Source organism: Falco cherrug, chromosome 2 (assembly GCF_023634085.1).
Source record: "Falco cherrug isolate bFalChe1 chromosome 2, bFalChe1.pri, whole genome shotgun sequence".
NCBI classification, from domain to species: Eukaryota; Metazoa; Chordata; class Aves; order Falconiformes; family Falconidae; genus Falco; species Falco cherrug.
Genome location: NC_073698.1, coordinates 1,494,329 through 1,508,808, shown reverse-complemented (window position 1 = coordinate 1,508,808; position 14,480 = coordinate 1,494,329). Strand labels below are relative to the sequence as shown.

The following is a 14,480-nucleotide window of genomic DNA, read 5'->3' as shown; positions in this document are numbered from 1 at the left end:
CTAAAAGTACAAGATTGAGTCAGCTCCTGTTGTCTCTCTTCCTGAGCCAGCAAAAGAAACACTGTATTGCTATAACTTAAAATAAAGTAAATAAATCAAAAGGAGTTTTTCTGCTAGAAGTCCCAGAAAATGCCAGGCATTATCCCTGAGCTTATTTCTTCCCCTTCCAAATTGTGCTTTGCAAGGTTTTTCCTGGTCATTTGCAAGGCTTTTGAGTAGGTTATTTTTCCTGTTGGCTCAGTGCATGGAATCAGCTCACCATGCAGTCAGACAAGCATCACAGACAGCCTAGCAAGGTGGCCAGTCCCCTTACTTCAAATACACCGTAAAGCTACACCTTGGGGACATAAAACCACCCCTCAGTTCCCAAAGCCAAACTTAAAGTCATTTAAGCCAATAAATTCAGGGTGTTACCAGAAAGTGCAGTTTCACCTTTCCTCCCTTCTTCTGGGCCATGTGTTCCCAAGCACAAGTTCAGACCAGGTGGAAACATAACTGGGCAGCTCCAAGCAGAAGGTATGTCAGTCCCACCAGTTACTCCCTGAAGCCATGCCTTCGCACAAGGCACGCTGCAGTGTGCAGCAGGAAGGAGCACAGAATTACATCTTTTGCAGCACTGAGCACTTGCACCCACCTAAACCATTGACAAAACCAGGCTCTCAGCCCATCTGATGCCCATGTTACAGATGGGGAACTGGAGTAAACGACACTCCCGTACCTCTAAAAGCACTGCTAACTACAGTTTGTAAGTGGCTCAGATGGTCTGAGAAGGAAACCATAAAAGTACTTCAGGTGTTTTTACTACGTAGTCTAAAAGCTGTATCATCAAAATACTACCTCCTGATAGTTGGCTACCAGAAGAGCCTTTAGAGCACACTATATTTCACATCAGGAGGCGAGCAAAAGCCTTAGTTCAGAGAGGGTATGTGCTATATCAAGAGAATGAGCTAAAATTAGTGCAAGGCACCTACACAAAACTTCTTGCCTTCAAAGCACAGCATCAGGATTTCTGGATTTGGGTGCCAGTGCTTCAGGAATTTGCAGTCATGAAATACAATCACGATTCTTATCCTGCTGAGATGTAGATGCAGACGGTGGCAAAGGGTGCCTTTGTCTTTAAGCTTATTTTGCACTGCAGCATCTCACAGTTCAGGGTTGTACCCTTTATCATCAACAAGACTGTTTTAGCATCAACAAGGATTTACAGCTAGCTCTTCAGGTAGCAGTTGTTGCTTGAAAAGTTGTACAGCCGCTAGTAAGAAAATCAGTATCTTATATCCACTGGGTGCTACTGATTTACATATTTCTTCTATGGGTGTACCATGGCCAGAAGTAACAGTAATGGGCATCATCCAAACTTTCTAGATGAGTGACCTCAGCCCAGAGCAGCCAACGCATACACAGCCCCACAGATCTGACACCTGCAGAAGTTCACGTTTATTAATCCTGACAGCAAAGTGAGTTTGAAACTTATCAAGATACAGAAAATGCATGTTTCCATGTTGGTCCTTAAGATTTTCCAGTTTCATTTTCTTTTTAAATCAGAACAAGTTATGAACTTTGAAGACCGAAAAAAAGTCCTTCTAGAACTTAACCAAGCAAGTCCGTGTGGCCCTGGGTTGTCCTTCCTCAGGACAACCCATGCTCCTGCAATCCTGTCAGCATCTCAGAGGGGCAGGCAGAAACCAAGAGCCAAAGAATAACAGATTGTTTTCCCCCAGTGTTCTTCCCACTACATTTTGGCTAACACACATACAAAGCCAGAAATAGGAAATACTAATAAAAAGGGAAAATCATAGGAAGGTCAGATAGAACCTAAAACCACTGAAGACACACACAACTTCCTGCTGCTGTAGGAAGAAAACTCGGTCATCCGTACACTCCGTGGCTTATCTCAATAGCCAGAAAACCCTGATAACACCAAGAAAAACATATTCCAGAATCAATGCCCCCCCTGCCTGAGGAGAAAACTCAGCTGAAGTCCTCTCAGATTTAAATCAAGATTGCCAACAAAGTAAAGCCCAGCTAATCCTGACTGCCAGCACAGTCCTGGGGAAAGAGGTCTCACAAGCAGATAAGATTCAAATCAAGAGTTTCACACATCAAAGGCACCAGCCTGAATTGTAAACCAAAACGAGCAAGACACCATACGCACTTTTTGTGAGAGCCATTTCCATGTATGCGGAATAATTTGGTGACTGTTTCAAATGTGTCCAAAAATTAAAAGAAAAACGCCATATAGGGCATAATGAAGGAAGCCAACCAGGCGACCACGGGCGCAGGGTCAACAACCTTTTCATTCTTTCATGTGCTGGAGAAGGGGAGAAGTCATCACAGTGGCATCTCCCAATGTTTCATTTATGTATCTTGGGAAACAGAGGCATTAGAAACTCTTTTTACCACATTCCAAATGGGAAACTGAGGCACTGCTTATGCAGTTTGTCAACGAGAGGGAAATTGTGGGCATGGAAAGAACTGGATGCCAGTCTCCCAGTGTCTGACCATGAAATCATTTATTGCTCGCAAAACACCGGTCACAACAAAAAAGGTTGGGGGATTTGAGTTACCTGGCAGAGAGATTGTCCCTGAAGAAAGCACAAGGCTGAACCAGATTATTAATTCACCCAAAAAAATCTCCATTGAAGACAATTCTGTTACGTGGAATTTTGGATGAAAAGATTAAAAAGCCACAAACTGGCTTAAACAGATGTGCATTAAAAAAGCTTCCCAAGGGCTGAACACAAACACAGAGCACCAGGCTTTGTTTTGGTAGAAGGGGAAACTACTTAAACCACAGGGAACAGGAGAGAAGCCACACGCTGTCGAGCCTACTGACAGAGCCAGGACCGTCAGTGAAGAGCGTCGGGAAAGCATGAGGAAGTCAAGAGCAGCCAGAGAATCACCCGCAGTGTAAGTCACAGAAAAACTCTGCACATACGTGTGCGTGCGAGCGCGCATGTATTGAGTGTTGGCAGGAAAAAAATGACCTTGGAATACCAAGCAAAATGGTGTCCTGCTGTTTGCTTCAGACTGTGTTCGGAAAAACTAGCCTCTGCAAACATGCTCTGTGAATCAGCACGATTGCCTCTGAGAAATACCTGGCTGTCATTGATTTCCTCTTTCAACAGACTATCACAAATATTGGCTAATCAGTCTGGTCAAAAGAAGTAACGGTGCATACCAGGAGCAGCAGCCCTGCGTCAGATGGAACTAAGCAGACAAGAAAAGATTTCAGGAAACCTGGAAAAGAACTGAAAAGGAAACTCTAAGTCAAGGTTTGGCAGTCTTTGTATGGTGCCATGCCAGGCTTTTTCTTCCCCGTGCTACAGCTCGAGTGTGCTAAGGGAAAGCTAGCAGGATCTGGTAGAAGCCGCCTCTCAAACAGGCAGGGATCTGCTAGTCAATGGTATCTTGCTTCTACACAAGGTAGTGCCTTTTGCTGAAAAGTAGAGCTCAGGGAGAGTCAGAAATCGCAAGCGGCTGCCTCCTGCAAATGAGCGCCTCAAAATGCCAATGTTATTAGCCCTGCACCCCGTTCATAGTCTGGTTGCACATCCACAGGCTGTTGATCCCTGAGCTAAAACATTCTGTACAAGATGCAAGAGAAAGAAAAAAGAAAAAAAAAAGCCGAACAAAACAAGGCTGCCCGACTGATGAGAATATTTGGATTTGAGTGATGGAACGATATTGCAGGGAACAGAGATCACGAATTGCAGAGCTAGCATCTTTCCAACTAATAAGACACCTTCCCAGATGAAACTGCTGATGCATCCAGGAAAGGAATAAGCTAAACACAAAAGAAGGACACTTAGAAGGGGAAATGAGGTTCAAAGTCAGACAAGAGCGTCCATAAAGAAAATGAATTTTCTGTTGCTATATATGGCTGCAAGGAGGCTGAATAACAAGCAGGAACAAATAAAATCCTGACCGGCAATAAGAAAAAAAACGAAACCTGGTGTGATGAGCATGTGACTGGACTTTAAAACTATTAGTTCAACAGCATTCCAATACGAAAGGGAAGTGATGGCTGCAACACACCACTACAAAGAGCAGGGGGGAAAAACGCTCACCTCTCCGACAGTGATCAGTACCGCAGAGTAACGGAACGTGCAGGGCAACGCAGCAGTAATTCGTGTGGTTTAATGGGTGAAGCCCAGGAGGAGGTTCTAGGAAGCACCAAGACAGGGAGCAGGGTATGTGACTCCATAGGTACATAAAGGGGGAAGTGGGGAAGATGTGGGGTTATGGAGGAGACAGGAGGGCTACAGAACCTCATGCAGCAAGTAATTACAGGGGATTCGTTTCCCAAAATCATAGGTGACAATTTAGAACACAAAGTAACTATTTTGGACCTCATTACAACCAATACATAATCACTGGACTGTAAGTCTTGACAGTGAAGAAAAAGGACAAAGTTGCATTTAAACATATCTAAGTGTCGCAATTAAATCAAGATTGCAAAATTTCTTGATTGAAATAATTGATTTTGACTTGTGTGATATTTGTAGTTTTTAATCATCATCTTAATGAAATACCAATGTATTCATAGAATCATTTAGGTTGGAAAGGACCTTTAAAACCATCGAGTCCAACTGTAATGAAAATAGGCATCACTTAAGATGTTGATTTTTCACAAATATAACTTAGCAAGGAAAAATTAAGGAATTTGCATATAAATGATCCACTTACATTCACTCACAAAGTGCTTTTGGGATCAAAAAGGAAATAGCTACAGAGTGGAGTTTGGAAAAGCTTCTAAAGCAAATTAGAGATTCAACTCCCCTTGTAATCAATGGGAAGAGACTAGAAAAATTATTAAGCAACAACACAATAAAGCAAAGAATGCAACAACATGGATGCATCAAGATCAAATTGTGCTAGTCCAAAATAGCCTGGTGAAACCTAATAAAAACAAGTGGACGAGCAGCATATGTTGCTGTGCAGGTGGAGAATAACTAGCTAGGGTGATGGACAAGAGAAAATAACCTAAAGGGTATATTGGAACAGAAATTAATATAAATTAGCAATACAACGGATTGGGGGGGGGGGGGGGGGGGGGAGGCATTTCAGATTTTTTGTTAATAGTGCCATTATTTTATGCAACACTGACAAGACCATGGAGCACCAAGTCCATGTATAGTAAACACATCAAGGTACAGACGAAAGCTGCAAAAACAATGAAGAGATTTGGAAACAATATAATCCACAAGAACAGATTAAAGGATCTCATTCAGCCTAGAGGAAAGAAAACTGAAGGACAACGTAACATGCCTCCATCAGTGACAACAAAGGGATGGGTTATTTTCCATGTCCTCTGGAGTGAAGGAACGTATCTTAACTTGCCAGAGATAAAAGATACTGGAAAAGCTTTTAACTAAACTGGTTAAGCATCCACTATCAGCTACCTAAGGAAGCTAGGTACCTCCTATATGGGAGGATTTTAAGGAAAAATTAGAAAAATATTTGTCAGGGATGCTCCAGAGACACTTTATCTTGCCTCAAGGAGGCAAATGAGCTGGAAAGTCTCCCGAGCTCTCTCCCAGCTCCACATTTCAGTAAGGAAAGGTGCCTCAGAGGTCCAGGCTGTTGAACCGGTGGAAGACTCTTTGAGGACTCTCCATTTCTGAGCCCCTGAGTGTTCATTCTCAATATTTTTTGGAACACAGGAGAAAATCTAGAAGACAAACATTTCTAACACAACATCAGGAGAGGGCAAAAAAGATGACTCAAGTAACTCTCAATCAGTTAGCCAGACATTGGCTTTGGACAAAATAAGGGAAAACTGAATCAGACTTGATCTGGACTTAAAAAGGCCAGGAACAAAATTAATGACAGTCAGTGTTTCGGAAATTAGGTCTTGTCAAACAAAGCTGATTTCATTCTTCAATGAGATTCAAAATCAGGTTGATAGTGGCAACTGCTGCAACGTAACAGGCAAACTTTTGTTGCACATGACAACTTAATCAAAAAATTACCACTATGCTATGTCAACAAAGCACAGTAAACACATTTAGAGTTGGCCAACTGACAGATGACTAAAAGCAGTCATCCATGGAAAATCACCACCACCAAAGTTAGCTGTAGTAGAGTTCTGCTGGGCTTGCTAAAGAGCCTGGTACGATTCAAGAGGTCCACTACAGATCTGAAAATTAACACTGATCACAGACAAGATTTATGAATGGTCCTCTGGATGGTAAATGAAGAGGACAGGCCGGCAATACACAGCCATTTGGACTGCAAAGATCACTCAAGGTAGATTTCAATACAACCAAATGCAAGGTGCTACACCTAGGAAACAAAATGTGAAAGCCAGAGACCTTGAAACACAAACTGAGGTACTGCCAGGCAAGAAACCGCCCAACACTTCCAAGCTCAATGCCACATGTTTAACTTAACCAAAATAAAAGCTGAAAGACCATTTGGTTACGGAATTATGAGTTCCCTTCAAATGGAAGAGTTATTAGGTACCAAAGGACCTTTTAGTTTAGACAAGAAAAGGCTTCTGGAAGCAATAGTTGGAAACTAATTCAAATCAGACCTCCATTTTTTAATCAAGGGGGTAATTATTTACTGAAAATATATCAAGAGAAGTGGTGGACTCTTCATGACTTGAGAGCTTCGAACTAAGACTGACTGTCCTGGTAGATGGTAAGCAGTAGCCCAAAATAAATAGCTTTTAGGCTTCTTTTCTGTGGTTTCAAGGAGGTCAGTCTAATTAAGCCTCAAGCTCTAGGAACTCTCTTCTAAGTCTATACAGAGAGCCACCAACACAGCATCTGAGCACATCCCAATAGCACACAAAGCAAATCAAACCCATCTCCTGGCCCCTGCAGAGGGAGAAGCAGCACACCACCTGACCCAGCCTCGCCATGCAACATCAGCAAGAAATCTCCAAGCTCTGTTTTCCCACAGTGAAAACAGAGCTAGTGCATCTACATGCAAGGATCTTGCTTAAGGACTGCAAAGACCTTCCAAGAATCTTGGACAGGAGCAGCCGTAATGGTATGAAAAGCTGCAGGTCACTGTGACAGAAGCAGCACCAGGAAGGAAAGGAGTAATCTCTTGGACCACCTTCGCAGTAGCATGGACAGAACAACAGGATTCGTGCTAGGCATTTTGCTACATGGCAACACAAAAGCAGCCAAGAGCTCTCAGGGGTTTATGACTTTTCTTCAGAAGTTGTTCATAACATAAAATGAGGGCTTTGATTCACAAACCAGCAAAAACTCTTAACACCCATCTGCTCTACAACATTCCAACATCATTTTACTAAGCCTAAAGCAATTTAAGACATTATTTCTTTATGGTAATGCTAACACACACATATGTAAAATCAAACTCCAGGAATTATGCAAGAAAAGCTGAAACTCTGATGAGAACAGATACGATACCACATTTATCTACTGAGCCCACAACAGAAGTCTACTACCACAGAAGCAGCCAACTGCAACCAAGTATCTTCTCTACAACTTCAACTTGTGTACATGCATGTTACATACAGACAGTGCAAAAATTCTTATGGAGTGAAATATTTTCTTGAGCTTCCAAATGAGATCAGCCCATATTCAGAAGACTCAGCTCTACAGGAAAGCTCAGCAGCTAGGATTTGGATGCTACAGTAAAGAAAAAGAAACCATTTTGCAAATTTATGGCACTGCATTTTAAGACTTAAAAAAATTCTGTTGTGAATGTAAGCCAAATCAAGAGCGAATTTGAACTTTAACAAATCTCCCTTCCATTGATTTCACCTCACACTACAGGGATGAGCAATGGGAAAGCCTTTAGGTGACCCTGTTCTTGTGGCCAAGTGACCACCCTGAGTCTGAACACAGCAGTGGTCACTCTAGGACAAGAGTTGAGACAAGCCCGATTTCCTCCTCCAAACAACCACAAGGCCAAATGGAAACCTTATTCTAGCTGCCTATACTACACAACATCAAATCTGAAAAATAAGCAGAATGCCATAGTTTTTGCAAAAGCCATTAAATGTCTCATTAAGGGATGACATACACAGGCAACTGAAGAAAATTATTTGCAGAATAAATTACCACAGAATAAATGTTTATATGGGGACCTATTCCAAAGTAATTGCACTTTAAATGCTCACAAGCTTAATTCAAAATACTTTTCAACGGGCACAAGGCCTTAAGAGCCCTTCTGTCCGTAGAGACACTTACACTCATCTTGGCTGAAAAATCATCAGCAACTGTAATGAGTGATCTTAGATGAAAAATCATCAGCGAGTGTAACGAGTGATCTTACTTTGCCCACCTAAGTGGCAGAAGATGATCAAACATGCTCAGGGACTTCCTTCAGTCAGGGCCAAGTATCTCCAGGAACAGGCTATTACAAGTAGTGCCCATCTATGGACATTTAAACAAGTTGTCTTCCAGAGATCACCTCCAACTCTGTATTGTCAATAACACCAACAAGGCATCTCATACGTAAAAAAAATAAGTATACACATATGCACACAGAATGCCACCAGGTCCAAAATCTTGCATTGAACAGGACGACCCACAGAACAGGAACACTCACTCACCTGCTGGGACCGCAAGGAGTTTGAGGAGTTTGTTATGAATAACCACATAAATGCTCTCGTCCATTAAAAAAGCAAGCTGTCATCACCTACAAATTCAAGTATAAAGAATTGAAAGGAAAATGAGGGGAAAAGCAAGCTGTGCTTAGAACTTTTCACTAGCCTTCAGGATGTATTTCCAACATCAAAATTATAAAACCTACACGTTATCACATTTAGAGAGTTGAGTATCCAATACCAACAAAAGCAAAAGCCCAAACACTGTGCTTTAATTCATGGCAGATAAACTAAGAGTCTGATACCACAAAAGAGGCAGATCTTCTTTTTTGCTTCTGATTTGCTGTAGAACTTAACAAAAAAAAACGAAAAAAAAACCCAACCCTGCAGAACCCAAGATGTTATGGTCTATTTTAACTTTTGCTGCAGTCTGCAATCTTTATCCATTTTATCAAGGAATTAGACATGCCTAGCAGGCATGATGGCATCTATTCTTTTTTTTGCCAGTTTAGTACTTTTTCTCTCATAAAATACTCTAAGCTTGTCTTCAATAATCCTCCCAAATCTCTAACCCTTGCTAAGACAAGGAAGGCAAAAATGTTCAGCCTACAAATACACTCCAGCATTAATCTTCCTATTGAGAACGTTATCGTACAAAAGCTATGATAAACTCCATTTTTCTGCTCTGACTTTTCATTTTCCCACCTTCCAGTTTTCCACATGATCGTTACACCCAAGAAGAGGAAGGAAAGACAGGGAAAAGTACAGCCAAATACAAAACAGCACCTCCAACAGAGGACAGGAACACATTTTTTCAGCTTTTACAAATCCTGTGGTGATAATCTCCTAAATGGTTTACAGGAGAACGTCAACAGGCTCACATTTTTTTCCTCCCCAGAAAGCACACAGTCACTTGAAATTCCTTTGCAGTGCTCAGGGCTTTCAGCACATTCATAGTAAACAAAACTCAGAGGAACTTTTTAAAAATTATTCAAGTCCCGCACAAGCTGTGAGGAAACCAATGCATCTCCATCATCCTCAACAGAAGCTCATTCCTTATACGATTCTTTGAAATATAAAATATTGTGCCATTAATATCATCAGCAGCATTGCTCCCCTACACGGATACAACAGGAAAGAGGGAAGAAATACAAGGTTTACTTAAACACAAGCATGACAAACTGTCATCTGCTTTCAGACCGAGAGGCAGCGAGACAGAGATTTCAGAAAAATAGATAAATAACAAAATGCTCATATCTGAGTGAAGGTATATATTAAAATAGACCTGGAAATGACTCAGATTTGTGTATTCATGTTCCTGTTTGGAGCCCAAGAGGAAAAAAAAAAAAATGGTCTGGTTCTCCAAAGCTGCTTCATACTCATCAGCTTCCACAAATTTTAGAAGATCTGCAAATGCTGGGTATACCTCAGGAGCTGGATCTTCCCTGACTGGGATCTTAATTACAGGTCTGGGATTCCTGCTTCAGCCAGCCATCACAAAGCACACCTGCCTCTCAACAAAAGAAAAATTGAAAATTCACAACACCTTCTGTTGCTACCGGTTCAAATCAGCAAGGAAAATAAACATAAAATCCCATGTCAAGATCGCCCACCCAACAGAGCAAAGCATCAATATATCAGAGCAGAACAGGAAATATAGATCCTATACATGCTGTTCCAAAATCAGCAAGACAAACAAGCACTTACTTCCTATTGATTTTTACATGAAGGCCATCAATCACCACCCACATCACACTTCCAAGCTCTTCCCTGCTCAAAACTTCTCCCAAACTCCCTCCCGCAGCCCCTATCTCTGTTTGGCAAAGGAATGCACGTGCTCCAGCTGCACATGACCTGATCAGCCAGCAAGATGCCATCTCCTACAAAAATAAGGGGAACTGTTACGAGCCCTGTTCCCCAGGTAGAAGCCCTCATTTTATTCTCTCCCCTCTGCCCAGCAGCCAACTTTCTCCAAACTTACAAAAAAAAAACCAAAAAAACACCACACTAGATGTTCTTCCACGTCTAGAGCCCTTTGAAATCTGAATCAAAGTGCAAAGGGAATACAGAATCACTGGCAGGCAGGCAGATAGTGTGATCACATCATCCTTACTTCATCAAGAAATCAAGTTTACATGAATTTGCATAAACAAACATAGCACTGCCACTGACTTTTTCCTCTCAAATTTCATTACATCAATGCTTTAAACACAAAAATAGGAACCAAATGACTCAGTTCAGTGGAAGGAACAAGAAGGTAAGGCAATTTAGACACCTCTGGAGAACTGCAACCATTTGACCAACTGGTAGTAGAGTCACACGGAAATAGTTTTCAAAAATGTATTCCCAGTTCTGAAAAGCTACAAATTAAGAGCCAATATTTCTTAATTCAAAGAGCTAAAAGACTGTCAACTGGCAAGAAATGGATAGGTGGATTTCATTTATTGTCACTGGAATGAAAATATTCATCTATTTATCAGAGATGCATGACTGCATACAAGAATCCAGTAACATCAGACAGGACTTGCATTTGAAATCAGCGAAAAAATACTATTTACGTAGTATGGAAAAAACCACCGTAGAATACAACAAGAACACTTTTCCCAGTCAATCATTTCGGATCAAATATTTCTATGGACTGAACATGATGTCTTACGGAGTTTAAGTAGCAAAATTGAGTTTAATTGATTAGAAAGATCACGGTACATTAAGAAATGAGACCAACGCGAAGAGCTACAAACCTCTCCCTCACAGCCAGCTTCTTCTCAGGCACATGATCTCACCCGCAAATAAATCAAAGACGATGCTGTACAAAAAATCACCTCGTTTGCACTTTGAAAGCAATGCAAAAGTCACTCCTCCCCGAGCACGCTGGCTAATAACACAGTTCTCTAGGGGATGCTTCAAATACTTCTTTGCCGTACCAGCGTTGGGAGGAGGAGATTGGCAGGACATCGCACCTCTCACCTTGTGACAAGGGTCAGCCCCAGCACCTCCACGGCACCGGGAGACAGCACTCAGCCCTCCACAGCCACCCGAGGAAAAGCCAGTCGAGCAGAACACCGTCCAGCTGCACATCAGCGAGCGCGAGGGGAGCTAATTCGGAACCCAAACGCACAGTTAAGAATGCCGCAGTTTTAGGAGAGACTTTATGAATTACAGAGGAAACAGAAAGTACACGGAGCACTTGTGCTGCGGAAAGGGAAATCAGGGGCCTCTGCAGATACAATCAAGCCCAAAAGGCATGACTGGAAGACAAATGAAGATCATAATCCGAACTGAAGGAAAGAGTGAGCTCAGAAAGGAAGATATAAAAGCTGTATTTCCCTTCTGACAGCCTCATCAACTGCTACCAAGCGCTTGAGAGCTGGAAATCGGCAGAGAGCTCCTGGGTGGAAACGTGGAGGTTTCTCTACCAGGGGATAAAGGTCTGAAATGCTCCTCTACCACAGGCTGTGGCAGAAAAACACCTGGGTTGAAAATAAAATGGAATTTCGTTTATGCCACAGCAGCTGGCTTTTGCAGCAGGTAGGAGCTGGTGCCCCAGGAGCTCCATCCCAGCTGCGAATGTCCCACTTCCCATAAAAGGAGATCAACACCAATCTCACAGTGGTCGTCTCTGAAAACTTACCAAAAGCGGACACTAACCTGCATTAAATACACGCTTCCCACACCTAAAGTGGCCACGCTTGCACCTGTGTCCAAACTGAGGTTCACAAGCTCTTCTAGACAGATCAGATAATTAAATATAGAGTCAATTTAATTATAATATTAATTACGCTTTCAGTTGAAGTACTGAAGGCCTTTCACAGAAATAGTTCTCTGAAGCATTTTCACTTGCCTGGGAAATGTTCTCAGGAGCACCAAGCGCAGTATCACCATTCTTTCCTGGGTTTCCCCATTACCCATGGGGGCGGGTGGGTACTGATACTGAGGAGTATGAAAACTTAACTGCAAAAAGGGGTTTTAAAAAAATCTCTAAATAGCTCACCTACTGCAATGCAGACTTACCACTGAATTTGACAGGTGAATATCACCTAGACCAGAAAGGATCTCTACATGTTCTCCCTAAATGACCGTATCCTGTAGTTATTTCATATGAATTTTGACACAATATGGGTGTACCATTCAGGCTTCTCACTCCAAGCAGTATTTCCCATTACTGAACACATTCAAAACACCTTCATGGCATGCAGTCATTTTGCTTCCCATCCCTTTGTTCCAAAGGAGAAGGGTTAGGTATCTACCTCTACAAAAAAAGTGTGTCTTTACTAACAGCCAGGAATTTTAATCAACTAAATTGTATACAAGCCCACATACACACCCCTCTGAACAGTAACATCTGAAATACTTAGCACACACTAAAATGAAAGGCCAGTATAAGCTCATCATTAGGGAGAGAGAGATTCCTTCTGAAAAATGTAAACATTTACTTTGGTTAAAACAAAAAAAAAAAAAGTTAAGATGCACAACTAGGTAAGTTGGTATTTGTAACTTCCAGAACAAAATTTAATCAGTTTTAATATGTATTTTATCCGAAAAATACACTGCTAACTGATATCACTCCTTTTAATGACTACATACCTCTAGCAGGAATAAATATTCAGGCCATGGTTGTTGGCTGGGGTTTTTTTAATGTACTCAACCATAAAGGTCAAGAGAATCCATGAAATGATTAAAAATCAAAATCTGCACCAGAAAAAAATAAAAAAGTATATGGCCTCCTGGTACTAATTTCCTTTTTCTTTACATTGCTCAACATAGCTCCTCAATTTGAGTTCTAATCAACAACCACTTCACAGTTAACATTTCACGAAATAAAGTGGTTGATGCAATCAAGTCCAGCAAAATATTTCCCTAAAGATGTTTCCATCATTCACATTCCTTCAAAAAAGAAAAAGAGCTCTAGCTTCCTCCATCGCTATTTAACAGCAAGAATAAACACACCACTGCATCTTAAATCATATTTTGGTTAAAACATAAATAGAATCACTTGGAGTTTCTTTCTGGTTAAAAACAACATGCCTTTGTCCAGAAGGGGGGGGGGGGGGGGGGGGGGGGAGCGGGGGGGAACAAAAAACCTCAACCTGCTCATTTTTCTACATTTGACAGTATTCAGCACTAAATGAAAGCCTTTTGAATGAAATTCTGTCTATGAAAATACAAGCCATAACCTGAAAGCTTCTCATCATGATGTGCAGGGGGAAAGAAAAGAGGAAGAAAAAAAAAAATCTCCTCAAAATCCAACACAGTACAAAACCTTTTTTTGGTAACGAATATTTATTTCATTTCCATACTTCCAGGCTCCTCTGCTTGCTGTGAGGCGTCTGAAGCTAAGCACCTTTTTAGCGTTATTAACCCACGATACAGTGATGGACTTCATCGCCCTGAGAAACCACGATACCCATAACAAAGTCTCCAAGCAATCATCACAAATAATAATAATAATAAAATAATCACCCCTTTCATAAAAACGAATAGAATATACTATCTTATAAGGACAAAAAAATAACACCGCCTTACGTTTCACAACCTCGCGCTCTCGGCTCTCAAGCTACAGCTGCTGCCCGCCGCCGTCCCCCTCCTCAGCGACCCCGGCCCACGCCGAGCCCCCGCAGGGGAAGGGGAGCGGGACGGGGGGCGCCGCCCCTCGCCCTTCCCCATCCCAGAAAGTTGCCGCCGGGCTCGTTCCGTGTTCCCGGGCGCCGCTCCCGCCGCCGCCGTCCCCACGTGCCCCTCCCGGCATTTTCCGTGGGTACGCGGCGAAGCGTACCCCCACCTCACCCCCACCCCGGGCGGCACCCCCACCCCCGGCATCCCCTCAGGGCTGGGGGACAGGCACCTCCGGCACCCCTCCGGCATCCCCTCGGGGCTGGCGGACAGGCACCTCCGGCACCCCTCCGGCATCCCCTCAGGGCTGGGGGACGGGCACCGCCACCCGCAC

At 42.4% G+C, this 14,480-nt stretch overlaps 1 protein-coding gene across 18 annotated transcripts in view; it reads right to left on the bottom strand.

The window, feature by feature from the left end:
• FAM168A (family with sequence similarity 168 member A) overlaps positions 1 to 14,480 on the bottom strand; it is a 223,420-nt gene that overhangs the window by 207,981 nt on the left and 959 nt on the right. The window contains exon 1 of one of the 18 annotated variants that reach the window (XM_055701302.1): positions 11,504 to 11,627. The exons of the other annotated variants lie outside the window; for them this stretch is intronic. The gene's annotated coding sequence lies outside the window, so the exon portion shown is untranslated. Of the gene's footprint in view, positions 1 to 11,503; positions 11,628 to 14,480 lie in introns of those variants that run through there. 18 annotated transcript variants of the gene reach the window in all.